The sequence below is a fragment of the Octopus bimaculoides genome, chromosome 6 (assembly GCF_046866305.1).
Source record: "Octopus bimaculoides isolate indiv1 chromosome 6, ASM4686630v1, whole genome shotgun sequence".
In the NCBI taxonomy this organism is placed as follows: Eukaryota; Metazoa; Mollusca; class Cephalopoda; order Octopoda; family Octopodidae; genus Octopus; species Octopus bimaculoides.
Window position 1 is genome coordinate 66,260,099 of NC_142933.1, and position 16,118 is coordinate 66,276,216.

The 16,118-nt window shown below is 32.3% G+C and overlaps 1 protein-coding gene across 4 annotated transcripts in view; it reads left to right on the plus strand.

The window, feature by feature from the left end:
* Positions 1-16,118, plus strand: part of LOC106873753 (clathrin heavy chain 1) — a 101,895-nt gene that overhangs the window by 9,483 nt on the left and 76,294 nt on the right. The gene's annotated exons all lie outside the window — the stretch shown is intronic.

The window sequence follows — 16,118 nt, forward strand, 5'->3', positions numbered from 1 at the left end:
TACATGTATATGAATACAACTCTTTGTATTGCTATAGTAATGTCCAAATTTAGTGGGAATGGCAAAGAATGTTAAGTATTTGATATTGTAAAAACAGTTAAGTCAAGATGCACAATTTCTAAATCAAAACTGGTCCTCTGTGACTGCTTGTAATGTATATCTTTAAAAAGAAACAGAGTTAATATTTTTGGTTGAATCTCAATAATATATAGAGAACATTGATAAATAGTATGTTATTCTCTCAACATGTGGAGTTATCTCTTAGAAATAACTTCTTTTCAAATTAATATTTTAATTCTATACGAGATACATAATCATCTGAGCCAAGATAAATGGCATGTCTTGCCATTGAAGCAAAACTGCTGAACCTGTAATTCAATAGCCTATAGAAGTTGAGCTGCTGCGGCTTCACAATAGATTCTATAAAAATTGATAGTTAAAAATTTATAAATAAATTAACCATTTACTAAAGCTATGCCAATGCTTTTATCAGTATTTGAAGTCTTTGTAATATTTTAGGTAAATCCTTTGGCATTAGGATTGTTTTTACTTAATTCTTATGCTTTAGGATATGACATAGTTCGAGTTAATACCAAATATATAATTGAAATAATTATGTATGTTCAACATAATCATTGCTTTCATACGTTGGATGAACTTACTCAACTAGCTCTTGACATTATTTTTTCCCCGCCTCATATTTCCTCATTTAATCTTAACCCTGTGGTTTGTATTTTTTTTTTCTTTTACACTATATCGTCTTTGAACTCGACTTCTTTTGTTACTAATGACCAGCTTTTAAGTGACTCACTGCACACATCTGGTTTTCTGTGACCATCACTTTCCTTAATTCTTTGGTATTTTGCAGTTTTTCCAATCTAATTTTATAAATTCACACACTGGGCATATCCTTAGGACATGTTCACATTCACATGGTTTTAAGTTCGTTTCTAGTATGGTGTCTTCTATTCTATCCTCAGGTTCAGTCAAGTCTTGTGAGTAAAATAGTGTGGGCAAAATCTGTACAGTAGCCTATCAAATGAAATGTATCTGTTCTTTGGTGGTGGATCTAACCCATTGCCTGATTGAACAGAGCCACTTGTCTTTGGGTGCCTTCAGCAAACTCCATTCTGTTGCAATCATTCAAATTTTCAGTCCGATATGAAGATCTCTCGCCATTTTTGGAGAACATGCAAGATGAAAACAAAAAAAAAGTTAATGAACACAGCCCTTATTTTTCCAAACCTTTATCCTCAATGTCAGTATCTAGGGACTTTGAGTAACTAGCTAAATTTTAGTTTAGTTTGCTATTTTGTATGAAAAGAAAATTACTGAGTTTCTCTCATCTGCTACAATTTGGCCTAAGTAGTAGAATTATTCTACTACTAAAGCCAAATTTCCACTTTATAGCTTCATGATACGTAACACATCAGAAGTTTTAAACTGTAGTTATTTTTCAGTATTGTACTTTTTGTTGTTCTTAGCTATTGTTTTCATTATGTTCCTTGCACTTGTACAGTTTTTTTTGTTTTTTTATTCAAAATATGGCTTATATCTTCCCCTAATTAAAAAGATTTTACATGAGTGATTTAATGTTAATTAACCATTCCTTATACTTTTTTGGGTGGGGGGGGGGAGGTTGTTCTAAGAGGGAAATATCATTTGAAGTAGAGAAAAAATTTTTATGTAATTTCTCCTTGGCACTTCAGGTCACTGTTGACTAGACTGAAATTAGACTTAAGCAAGTAGACCTGACCAAAAGCATTCCAACCATGACCGTGTCATCAATTTTAGTGGTTTGTAGGATCACTTTAATGTCCTTTCTTTAAGATGTGATTTGTCTGTTACTGTTAGCATACTGAGCAACCTGAAGTATCGAAAGATTTAATGATTTTAATAAAGTGAAATGGAATATTTCCTTGCAAATGCAAGTTCTTATTTGTCTTTGCTTTTGATAGTTAATGTCACTATTAGTGTTCAGATTACTTTCAACGTGTCTTACAGGTTTGCAAAATTAGGTTTAAATCTCTATATCAACTTGTCAAAATTATGTCGTACTTAAATAACAATTTTTTTCTCTTAATTTGTACCTAGTTGCTTTACTTAACTAATTCTAAGCCACATAGTCCAAATTGCACCAAATTGTTTTGGTACTTTACAAATGCAGTCAAACTCATACTGTAGCTGAAAAGTGCTTTTCAGAAAGCTGGAGCATTGAGCGAGTGACCTGACTGGATAAAATAGTAAAAACAAAGTTTGGGCCATATACACTGTATTTACTGTATCAGTGGTGACCTGGGACCAGTTGAACCAGTTCAACTTGTAAATCCATGTCATGTACAAAAGTCAGTTTCACCTGGCAGTCTCAGATGTTTTATGCATTAGATCACCCAGTTATAATCCCAACATATGTCATATATGCAAAAACCAGTTATTACTTCAAGATCCCACTTCTTCGTAGTAATCTGAATTTTCAGTTGTTCACCTCATCATTTACACCATCTCTAGAGAGGTTGAGTTTCCTCTCAGGAAGATGGATTGCACAACTAAAAACTAACAGAGGTGCCATTTTTGGAGTGTGATACAATCCAAAGCATGAACACAAAAGATTCAGTGATAGCAGTAGTAAGATACTTCAAGCTTGTGCAAGTCACCACTCATTTTCTGTCTCATAGCCATATAGCTTGATAGTGCAAACAAGCAATAAACAGATGTGATTATTTGTGACTATATGGATCTCTTAGCTACATCAAAGCCAGCTTTGAAAACAAGAAATGAATCCTTTATTATACACTGTAATTTTTTTATCATATACACTGAGGAGAATGGATTGGAATGAATTATTCATTTAAAAAAAAAGAAAATTGTATTTTACTGACGTAAATTTTTCTCAACTTAGAAATCTGATATTCTAAACCTATATTCTATAAATAAACTCAATCATTTTTACTTTTCAAACATCTTTGAATAATGAGTAACAACAAAAGTAGAGATGAAACTGAAAGAAAAACAGAAATTGTCTTGTTTTTGAATTCAACTGTTTTGGCATCAGTCAATGATATCTACGTCATATATTATGAACAGAGAGTTGTGATACTATTTTGTGAATTGTCAAGAGCTTGGAGCTAAATGTTAAATCTGATATTATTTAATAGTACTAACATTTTTCCCCAATTGTAATTCAGATTTCAAAAGTTTCTATTGGTTCTCTTTCAACAGAATTATATAGCCAGATGTTATTAATATTAAAATCAATATTTGTGAGTAATATATTATCTTTGCTTAACACTTCTATGCTGACAATTGGCTCCAAATAGATTTGCTTTTGACACGACTTTCTCATTCTTTTATGTATCTTGTTTATGTATGTTTCTACTTAATATATATAATAAAGTCTTTTATTTGAAATTTAACAAATATAATTGCATTGATGGTTTATTGATCTCAAGGTTATGAAACTGATTTGGTTCTTTAACCACTAATTCAATTGGTTTCTGCTTTTATTTGTCATTTTAAAAAGAAAAAAAAATTGTGTAGCAAGCCATAATCTATCCCATTGATAGTGTAGAACAAAGAGCTTAAAAGTCTAAAACTTACTTTGTTCCTCTAGATGATAAAAACAGTCCAAATTAATAAATGTACGTATGGTGCATTCGTTTGTAGAAACTAGAGACGAAAGCAGCTGCGAGTAGTACTTCTAAGTTGCTACTTGGATAGTAATAAGCTAAAATAAAATGAAGTGCTACAGAGTGCACTTAAGATTTAGTGTTAATCATCATCATCGATTTTTGTTTTTTCTGGATTGGTTTTAGTTGGATGAGACTTTTTGAGGTAGTTTTCTGCTGCCAGATGGCCTTCCTGATACCATTCTTTGCTTTCAAATAGGCTCTTTATTACTTTTACATACTAAACCCCTAGATGTTGGACATATTGTTTGTATGGGACATAAAACGTCACTGCTCGTCAAGTGATGTCAATGTGAAGGCAAATAGATATAGATGCACAAACACAGACATATACACATGTTCAGTGGGCTTCCATAGTTTTCCATCTACCAAATTATTCATAAGACATTCATCAGCCCAAAGCTATATGGGGACATTTGCCCAAGCTGCCATGCAGAAATCATACTTGAAATCAAGTGGTTGCAAAATGAACCTCTTTAATCCACACAGCCATTCCTGTACCTATTAAGAGAAATATATCAAAAGATTTTGTGTGTGATGGTGGGAGGTGCTTGTGTATTATGGCAGCAATTGAACATTATTCAGCATGTATAGGCTTGATCTTCTACTTTTAACTAATCGGCTTTATTTCATAATGTTTAGATTTTCATTATTACTGCAAATGAATATTCTATGCATTGACACGAGACCCTAAATTTGTAGAGAACACGTGTGTGGTTGTGTAGTTTAAACTTGCATTTCAACCATGTAGTCTTGGGTTCAGTCTCACTACGCTGCACTTCGGGCATATGTCTTTTACTATAGCTCCAGGGCCAATCAAATCCTTATGAATGGATTTGGTAGACAAACTGCAAGCAGCCTGTCATATGTTGTTGTATGTACTCTTGTCTAGACATAATGTGATGGTCGTAAATGAGTATTCTCATGATATGAGGTTTTATTTCCAGTCTTTTGTGGAATCGTGTCTTACTGTGAGAATATATTACCTCGTTTGAAAACTGATGAAGATTGATTACATGGAAGAGCATCCAGCTATAGAAAATCTACCTCAACAAATTCTAACTCTTGCAAGCACGGAAAAGTGGGCATTAAATGATGGTACGCAGTTGAGAATCAAAGAACATTGCATTTATTATCTTAATGGAATGAGCAAACTTAGTGAATTCTTGTAGAATTTGACAAAATTAAATGCTTGCCTTATTACAAATACGAATGGTTTCTAATTTAGGCCTAAAGCTATCAATTTTCTCAGAAGGGGATTAGTTGATACCATTGACTCCAGTACATGACTGATGCTCTATTTTATCAACACTGGAAGAATGAAAGGCAACGTTGACCTTGTCAAGATTAACTCTGAATACAAAGAGCCAGAAGAAATACCATAGAGCATTTTCCCATTACTCAAAATGATTCAGTTCAACTTGCAATAACTTAGTTGGTAGAGCAGAGGACTGTAGTATTGTAGTTTCATATCTTATTGCTAAGAATAAGTGTTTAATTTAAATGTTTCATATTTTTAGAGACAAAAATGAATGTTCAGGGCATTCATATTTCCCAAAGGCTTTAATTGCATAAAGAATGTGGTTCCAAATGAGAATTAGAAATCTGGGACTTCTCACAATAACATACAACAAAGCTCTTGATAGTATAATGATTATAATGTTGTAATGTGATTGAAAAATCAGAATTTGCACATGCAATATAAACTTATGCTATGAGCAGTGCATATTATTATAAGATGCATTAAAATTAAGCTTTCTAGCTTCATTAGAACTATGGTTTCAAGATTTGCCATTTTCATCAGCTTAATATTAAATGTGAATTATTGACTAAACAAAACGTTTCAATTCTAGCTCAAATTGATCTTTTATGAATAAAAAGATGCATTTATTTTATTATGATGAAACTAGTATCTTAAAGGGGGAAGCTCTCTGTGATCATTTGACATGCCAGGAAAAACAAATTTCCCTAAAATTATATACTGTTGCCATAAAGAAGAGTGCAGTAGATAATATAATTATAGATAGCTGAATAATAAATAAGTTGCTGCATGAATACCCATCGGAGATGACAGCCACTATTAGTATCTTAAGACTGAACAAATAAATGGAATGTTACTTTTAAATTGAGGATTATAAATTTGAAGATGTTTTTTTTATTGGAACCATGTATAATTGCCATTTTGATTTTGTTTTTTTCTTATCTATTTTTGTTATTTCATTCAGCAATAATGTTTTGAATATTTGTATGCATTACTTAATCAGCCTTCAGTTTTTGATTGTTGCTGCTTTAAATGCTGAAGGGCAATGCTTTTTGAATGTTTATCAAAGCTGTCATTTTCCAAGTGAATTGACTTTTAAATATCATTTCATTAAATCTTTATTTAAATAAAAATAAATCCTTTAATTTGCCTAAATGTTATTAAGTTAAACATTTTCTTCATGTAATTATCAGTACTTGAAAATGTTAGTGCTGGTAGCCTTTTAATAAAAGACTTCAGTTTTTCTTCCATTGTTTACAGATTTTTCAAAAATTTATCAACTTTTTGGTGTAGGTCTAGTGTCATGTTCTGTATATATTTAGTAGTGGCTTGAAATAATTATATGTTATATTGCAATTCTTATTCAGTATTTATTCACCATTTCCTTAAACAATTTTACCACATAAAAGCACCTGTGCCAGCACCATGTTAAAAGCATCCAATACACTCTGTAAAGTTGTTGGCATCAGGAAGGGCATCCAGCTGTAGAAATCATACCAAAACAGACAAAATAGAGCTTGGGTAGCTCTCCAGCTGACCAGCTCCTGTCAATTTGTCTAACCCATGCCAGCATGGAAAATGGATGCTAAAAATGACAATGACGATATGGATTGTCTGGTGACAGTAACACAGATATTGAAAAGCATTATACAAGTAGTATATTGTATGTGCCAGTATATGGAATTGGGTTTTAAGTTTTTCACCCTCAATGCAGAAAGAACAAATCAATGACTGAGGCTTTACAAGGTAACACGACCTATTAGAAATAGCAGCCAAATCTTAGCTCATACCCTGCCATAAAAAAGAACAAAGGGTGACATGTTGGGTAAATTAATCTTGAGATACACAGCTTTTTATTTTTATTTTTTTATCAGGACTATATTCTATTTTGATTAATTTCTTCTCGGATATTTTTGATCTAATTGTAATATTGCAGATCTGGTTTTTGCTTTATTTTTCAGCTCTGCAATACTATCAGACATTTCAGATCTAATATGAATGATCAATACTAAAGGTTAAGCTTAGAATTGAAAGTGGTTATGAGGCTGCTGTTCTATTGAAGAACGTCAACATTCATAAATGGAGATGTTTTAAAGAACACCACATTCAACCTCATGCTTGGATCAGACAGAATTTATTGAGGCAGATTTTCTATGACTGGATTCCCTTCCTGTCACCAGCCCTCATCTGTTTCCAAGCAAGGTAATATTTCCCCCATAGCTAGACATTTATCCTGGAAGGGTGAAAACAAACAACCCTGATTGTATGACAGTGATCTCATGCAACTATGATGTCTAGACAAGGATATACATTCACACACAAAATGAGCTTCTTTCAATTCTCATTTACCAAATCTACACAAAAGGCTTTGGTCAGCCCAGGACCATAGCAGAAGACACTTGCCCAAGGTTCCATGCAGAGGCTGAACCCAAGATAACATGGTTGGGAAGCAAGCTTCTTAACCACACTACCATACCTGCACCTACCTATTTGTAGAAAATAGTATTTATGGATAATAGCAGATAAGTACTCTTAAAACTAGTTCTTGATTTGGGGTTGCTTTGAATCTATAAGTTGCTTGGTATTAGAAAGTCTATCTACTCAAACTTTTACTCTGGTTACACATTGTCTAGTGCATGTGTTATACTTCACTACATTTGATATGGTCACAGATGTATTTCATTCGAAAGAGCATATCATAAAAGGAAAAATAAAATATAGATGTTGCTGGTAAGGTGAGTTTCTTTGTCAACATACTGTTTTTTGACTGAAAAATAGGGAAGAATAAATCATTTAAAAAATATGGTTGCTGAGGTATGAACACTGTTCAAAACTGAAACCTGATTTAAGAAAAAATCTAGCAAATATAGTCTAAAGTACAAAAGCTGAGATGTATAATGAAAGATAGAAAGGTTTAAAGATTCTTTTTAGAATGGGGCAATGGATAAAACAGCTGATATTTAGGATGAACTACCTCAGAGAAAGGTTTAATTTCATGAAATAAATTTCTGCAAGCAATTTGGAATAAGTGCTGGTTGAGAAAATACTAAGCCCCCCCCCCCCCTCCCCATTATCTCTACAAAAATTTCAATTAGATACACTGTCAGTTTAGCTTCAGTGACCAGTGTCTATGAAGACTTTCATTTGTCTTCTAGTAACCATTTGAGAAAAGTAAGCTGCCAGAAATGCTTTGTGTTGTTTGGATCTAATTCCACTGCATATTTCTTTTGTGCACTACTTGTTCTAGAGGAACATCTTGTGTTGGAGCTCACCAAAGTCTTTGCCACATTAAGCAAATAGATTTACCAGTCGATAACAAGTTATTACCACCACCCACATTCCAAGATAACCGCTGAACTTGGAATTGCTGTCTTCTGGAAAACTATTTGTATTTTATTTATTGCTTTCTCCTAAAGTGGAAAATTCTGCCTTGTTGTGTCACTTCTTTAAATGAACTGGGTCATTTATTGTTAATTGAATTTCTTGATGAGGACAGTGCTGATAGCCCAACAAATTTTGCCACTTGTACTACTTGCTAACAATTTTTTTTTTTAAATAACAAATTAAAAAAACTTCATGGAGATTAGATTTAATTTAATCTGAGTAAATTGAAATTGTGTAGTTTACTTATGGAAATTTAAAATTAGCTTTGGTACAATTCTTATTACTGTTTGAAGGTTTACTATAGATATTTCGGTGTAAAGTTATTTACATTTGACCTTTAATGTGGTTTCGTAAACATTTAATCTTTGGTAAATAGAATTTTTGAAGAATGCTTACAAAACCTAAAGCTGGGTAACAATTCATCAAGTCAGAACCAATTGATAATTTTTGTATAATACACGTAATAGCTGATTATATAACTGGTGTGTGTACATGCGCGTGCGCACACACACACACAAAAAGCTTTTTCATAAAGTAATTGTTCTATTTAATTCACATGCTGTCAAATGTCACCAGATTCTCAATGGAGGAAATGGTAGTGGCCTTCATTGATAAAGGTATATCGAGCAGAAAAATTATTAGTGATGAACACGATGTAAATATAAAAGACTGCAAATATGCTATATGTGTGGGTGTGTATAATGGTTGGAACAAAATATTAATGAGATTCCAGAAGATAGGTCCTGGGCATTTTATGTGCATTAGTAGATTTGGTACAACCGAAAGGAAAGCTTCACTTCTTTTGGGATAACATTTTGCATAATTTGTAAAAAGCTTTAGTAGGAACAGTATGATCATGTTTCTGAAATGTGATAGTGTATTTGATGGTCTATATAGTAAGGACAGGGTTAGTGTTTCACAAGAGCCTTTTTGGTGGGATTTGGTCATACAGTTATATAATTCCATGTTTTTTTTTTGGTTGTGCGTGTGTGTATTGCATTATTTCATAACTACTACTGAAATGCTGTCTTATTTTTGTGAATTTAATGGTATTTTGGAGTAAAGGATTTGGCAAGTTGGTCTGCTGGGAGAATGTGGTCAAAGATTTTTCTTGTTTGGTATGAAAGATAATGTATGTTAATGAATGTATGTTAGTGCTACTAATCCCACTGGATTGAGCTGGTAAGGACAATTCGTGTTGAGATAGGATTTTTCATCCGGAGGCAATAGATTTATGCTTTCTCTTAGCAACAATTTCAGATAGTGTTGAAAATATTGTCATTGGTAAAAGATATTTATGTATCTCAGAAGAGAGCATTCTCAATATTTATTTATGGAAAAGAATGTCTAACTTCACTAAATGTCTCCAAATCATTTCATCTTTGGTGTTACTTATCCACATTTTGTAATCAGTTTGCTTGGAAAGGTAGGCTAACCAGTTGCTTGTTGCATTCATGGTTGTTATTGACCTAAGGTTTTTTCTTTTTATGCTTCATATTCACAAATATAATTCCTATATCTTGTACTGCCTAAGAAGAGAGAGGTTTTAGAAATATAATCTTTATAAAATTTTAAATTTCAAAAATGACCTTGAGGATATGGTAAATATAATCGTGTAACTTTAGTAGAATTCATTAGCTTTGACGTTGATGGAAGTGGTCAGTTAGTTGGTTCTGCAAATTCAGGCACTGTTGGAACCAGTTTGTATTTTGAGAATAAGAAAATTTAGGATTTGTAAGCCCCAACTCTTGAATTACTCAACTTTTATTTTTTAACTGCTCTTTCTCAAATTTGCTATCTTATTGATAAGAGTTAGCTAAGGTAGCAGAATGAAACCTTTTACAAAACAGATTTTAAGGTTAGTCACCACCCATATAGTGATTTATGGATGCTGGTAAATTAATTAATCTTATAAAATACTTGCTTTGTCATTAAAAAATTTTTTTTTTTTTTACATACATTAAGAAATTGCCAAGTTTATACATTTTCCAACTGCTGACATTCATATCTCATTTTAATATTTTCCATGAACAAAAGAAAATGGTGTTGATTGATACAAAATTTTACTTTCCCTACTAATGGTTTTAATTTAAATATGCAAGAATACTATACGATGTTTGATTGGTAACGCAAACATAAAGGCAATCTTATAAATTGATCAGCTTAATATTTTATGCTAAAAAGGATGGCTAAAAGAAATGTCATGTATTATGAGTTGATCACATTATAAACTAAGGAAAAACTATTTTACTTGTATAATTTTAGGAAGAAAATAGATGCTTAAATTAGTTTATGAAAATTAAAATTCTATATATTTTTCAAATGTCAAAGATTGGTCCAATTTTAGAATGTTAATTATACGTTCTATAAAACAGACCATAGAAATATTTAGATATTCTTACCTTCTAGCTAGTTTTCCAAAATTTACATTTTTTGTTATAAATCTAGTAAAGTCCTGTGAATCCCATGCCTTCTTTTTAGCAAATTTTCATAATTAGCTTCATAGAAAGCCTGACAATGTCAAATTGAAATGTCCGAAGTGCAACAATCAATAATAAAACAACACTACTTTCAGGTTCTGTGTGTTATCAGTCTTTTTCATATCATTATATGTTAAAAACAGTTGATGTTGTATTATTGGTTTATAACAAATCCATGTCCTGACACTCATACAAAACTGTTCTTGAGTACAGTTATTTTATTCTCGAGCAGAAATAATTTGTAAATCAATATTGTATTTGTAGTGTGTCTACAGTGAACTGCAGTATTTTTCTAAGGCTGTTTAGCATTCTTCTGCTACTAGCTTTGCTGTTGTAATAACAGATAGTTGCACAGCTGGCAAGATAGTGGGGTAGGTTATGTTGTTAGAATGACTTAAGACATAATGATTTATTCCAAAAGGCATATTTTATGGTACTTAGAAGCTTATATAGTGAATTACATTTCTAAAACTCAGAGCGTTTCACAAAATAATAACTAAGATTTAATTATATACCAACAAAGTAACTCCAGACTCATTTCCAAGTAAATCTCACCAAATATGACTGTTACTTATGGATATAGATTTTATACCAGTATGTGGAACTGCAGATGATATATATTTCTATTGAAACAAGTTTATCATTTTGCAAACTGCTGTTACTTCTATTAATGATTTCTTAGCTATGAGATAGAGTGAAGAAGGATCTTTGGGCCTCACAAATTAGATGACACAGGATTGAAACAAGTGGTGATATGTTATATGAGGGACCCAGCAAACCACAACTCAGCATGGAAAACAGACATGATATTCGTCTAAAGCTTGTTTAATAGAATCTCAAGTACAGAAATTTAAGTTCAGTGAGAAAACTAGGTATAGAGGGCTACTCTTTAAAAACTGCTTGGCCATTTGGTAGGATTAGAAATAGGGTTGAAATTAAGGGAATTGTAGTGGTTGTCTATCTTCTCTGTTCAGTTCATAATAGTTTTCCAGGTCACCACAGACATATTCCCAGGTCAGTTCTGATGGAACAGACCGATGATCAAATGCATGTCAGTTGTGACCAGTCTTTTACTCGTGTTCACAGAACCCAGGATTATGTCCAGCACATCATTTTCTATGATGGCTGACTGTCATTTGTGGACAATTGAATACTATTTTTAGCAGGTTAAATGACCGCATAGGAGTTCCTTCATTGATTAGCCACCAGTGCCCCCTCCCCTCTTAACAGGTCTTTGTCTTGCAAGTTACTTGATGACCCTGCCAGTGCTGGTGCCATGTAAAAAACATCCAGTCCACACTGTAAAGTGCTTGGTGTTTGGCAGGGTATCCAGCTGTAAAAACCATGCCGAAACTGACCTCACTTGTGCTTGTGCCATGTGAAAAGCACTCGGCCCACTCTGCTGGGTGGTTGGTGCTACCAAGGGCATCCAGCCATAAAAAAGCCATGCCAAAACAGAAGTCTGGTGCAGTCTTTTGCCTCCTGTCAAACCATCACACCTATGCCGGCATGGAAAGTGGGTGTTAAACAATGATGATAAGCTCCCTCAACCCATTACAACTTTTATCTTCTGATGACATGGATTGTATTATAGATTCAGTGAGTTCTTGGAATTTGAAAAAGTACACCTGAGATTGTCTATTAGAAAGCTTAACCAAATTACTAAAGTACTAGATAGTCTCAGGCCCATAAAGGCTTCAAGGAAATTGTCTTAATGAGTATGCAAGAAAGGCAAAGATTCAATATTGAGTTGGTGCAAATAATAGATACCTGCACAAATTTTGAGCAAACTGACTGGAGCCAAAATTTTATAAGTATTGTAATAGCTTACAGCAGAAGTATCTATAAATTCTAGGCCTTGTATTGCTTGGTTGGCCTAGTGGAAGTTACTAAATTGTTAAATTTTGTATTAGTTTGTACTGGAAGTAAAAATAGCCAAATGATTATAGTGAGGAGTGCGTTTTAGTAAATTGCTAATCATGTAAACAAACATCTAGTAGGTGGGGGCGGTTTCCTTTTAAGAGAGATATTTCTAAGATGTTTGTGATGTTGAATATCATACTACGAATAGTGAATCTGCAGCTGTTTGGGAGGAATATGGTTTCTTGCATGTGCAATAACTTATATAGTGGACTTGACATTAGGTTTGGTTGATATAAACAAAACAGACAGTTGCATTAATACGATCCTATAAAAAAAATACAAGGAGAATGCTCTATTGTGGATGTAGCTTGAAGTGAGATCAGAAAACATTTGGTAACCTCACAGATAAAATGCAAGCATGTAATGCATGGTGAAGTACTGTATTGTAAATATATCCAACTTCTATCGATATTGATAAACAGGTCCTAAAATAATAAAAATGATTTGATAGTTTAAAATTACATTTTTACCATGAATTTCTTCTGTTGCTTATACTTTTTTCAATGTATGTACTTCCAAGTTCATTTATGTAAATGTACAATCACATATGGACAAATATCATTGCATTAGATGCAAACAAGCTACACAATGGCACCTAAAAAGTTATTGGGTGGGTAATAGATAATTTGAATTGCTTTTGTTCTTGAAATGTCAGTTTTTATGGAATGATTTTGCAAATGGTCATTAATCTTTGAAGCAGATCTATGATCAAAATTCATTTCAGTTGTAACCATCCCTTTTTCTTTCAAGTAAAATGTACCCAATTTGCAATAGCCTACTTTTTTTTTTTTTTTTAACTCTTTAAAAGATGTTATTTGAAAGCTTAGGCTATTCTAGCAGTTTAAATTGCAATGGAGAGACTCTCTCAGCCCTCTACATTATTAGTCAGCAAAATTGGTTGTACTTCACAATTTCCCAGAAATTACAAAATAATTTTATTTACCTTGGGTTTTTAACTAAGCTACAAGAATATTTCGGCCGGAAACTGCTGAAAAAAAAGAAAAAAAAAAAGATATAGCTGTTTCAGCAATTCTTTTTTTTTTTGTTCCTGTTGTTTAATCATACTAACATTCTTTTTTCTATACAACCAATTTTAATCAAGTTTATTTTAGTGAGGAAATATATAATTCCTTGTTCTATCAAAGAACAAAATCTTTTGTCAATATATATATTTTTTCAATTTACATGTAGAACAGCTGTTAGTCTGTTTTTGTTTTTCTAATTAACTACTCTGTCAGGAAAGTAGCTAAACATGTGGATTCTTATCAGTGCTATAGCATTATTAGTTCCACATGAAGCTGTTCATTAGACACAATATGGTAGGCATTTAATTCTTTTAGCTTTGATAACATTTGATCTGAATATCAATTATGTTGATTAATGCTGATATTTAACCCTAAGTCAGCCCTGTTTGAACAGACCTATGATCAGAAATTTACATCCTTGATCATTGCATATTTCTACATATGCAGAGCTACATCATAAATGTATTCTCTCTCTTTTTATGTTATATTTTTTTTTTTAAGACAATTAGATGTAGTTTGGAGATTGTTTCTACTTCTAGCACTTTATGCAACCATGTAGAGGATTCTGCAATGACTAATGTTTAGCATCTAGCTTAAAAATAGTATTGCAATGGAACACTTTGAAAGTAAAATGATTTGATAGAGGAACCATCTTAATTGATATGGTTTGTCAAGCTGATCCTTGAGAAATCGAAGTTTTGCTACTGTTGACTTGTATCTCTGAGGCAGCATTATGTAATACAATTTGATATTGTGTTGTTAATTTGAGTATTATTTCTGAGCATTTGAGCCATCACTCTTTCACACAGTGTTTCTCATGAGATGTGGGCAGCTCCCCTAAGATTGGATACTGTGAGGATTGAATAGAGAGCTGACAAATTGACAGGTTTCCAATTAAGATGGATTTTAAAATATTTTAAACTCTTCTGGCATCATAGCCAACAAAAAGTACTGTAAAAACCCATGTAATTTACGCACTTTTTTCGCAAAAATAAAAGTAAACTTTAGTAGGTGCATAAATTACATGAGTAGATTGTTTCCAGAATTTTTTGAAATTTTGTTGAAAAAAGATGGACAAAACAAACATTTGTACCGGAAATTGACTCATTTAATGTCACAATAGGTTTTTACAGAAAAAATAATGGCTTAAATATGCATAATGAAGTTGACTTTTATCTATGCTGGACAGTTTAATGCTTACTTCTGTATAAATTTACTAAAACCATTAAATGGCTAACTAGTTTTTGAAGTCTGATGTTCATGCTGGCAAACACAGTCCCAACCATATTTTATATTGCTTGGAATTTCTACCTATCGCAGTGGAGCACATATTTAATGTCTCCTTCGCAGTAAACAATTCATAAGTTCTGCCCATACTGACAATAATAGTAATGATAAATTATAAGTTTGCTTAACATTTTATAAGTGTGAAAGAGATTAAAATTTCGTGTTGAAGGTTCCAACAAGAATGAGCAGAAAAGAATTCTGTTTACATAATCAGCTTGATCGGTCTCCTTCCTCTGTCAGTTGAGTAAAGTGTCATCCAAGCTGATGTTTATTGGTAATTAAACTTAATTTGCAACACTTGTGTGTATTTATCAGCTTTGTTTTTGTTGGTAATTCTCAACAACTTTTCCTGTAATCATGATTTAAGAAGACATACAGCAGTATACTAAAGATCGGACATAATCTCTTGTGGGCAAGAAATGTAAAATAAAGTAACTTTGTAATTTAATAGCTTTCAATATGATACCTGTTAAACAGAAATTATTTATATTTAATGAAAATTTAATAAAATCTAATCAAAAGTGAATTTATGTTAAACATGACTAACTTGAAAATTTTTTTTCCCCTGGCTATATCGTCAATTCTGAAAACTTTTTAAGTGCGGATTTTACATGAGTAGGAGCTTTTTTTTTTTTCCTAACAAATTTTATCCTGAAAATCACCTGAGTAAATTACACAGATGTACCAATTACATGGGTTTTTACAGTATATGTATGCAAATTTCATATTTTGTCTTATTGATAAAGAGGGAAGCTTCACAGATGTTTGAGTAGTGAAGGCTGGTGTTAAGCAGTTTGTCAAATGAAATTAAATTACTTTCAATTTTCAAACTACATTCTAAAATAATCTAATTGTGTTTGATAGACTATGCAATAAAAAATGTAATAATTTAGAGAAAAATGTACTTTGATTTAAAACTAATTATAAATCAAATTGCTTAGCGCACAGTCAACTCTGATCAGTTTGATTATTAGTCAATCATTCCTGTGATGACCATCCTTTTTTAAATTTTTTTTATTAAGTGCAGTGCACTCAAGATGATGCTATCTAATATGCCTCTTCCTAAGATTGA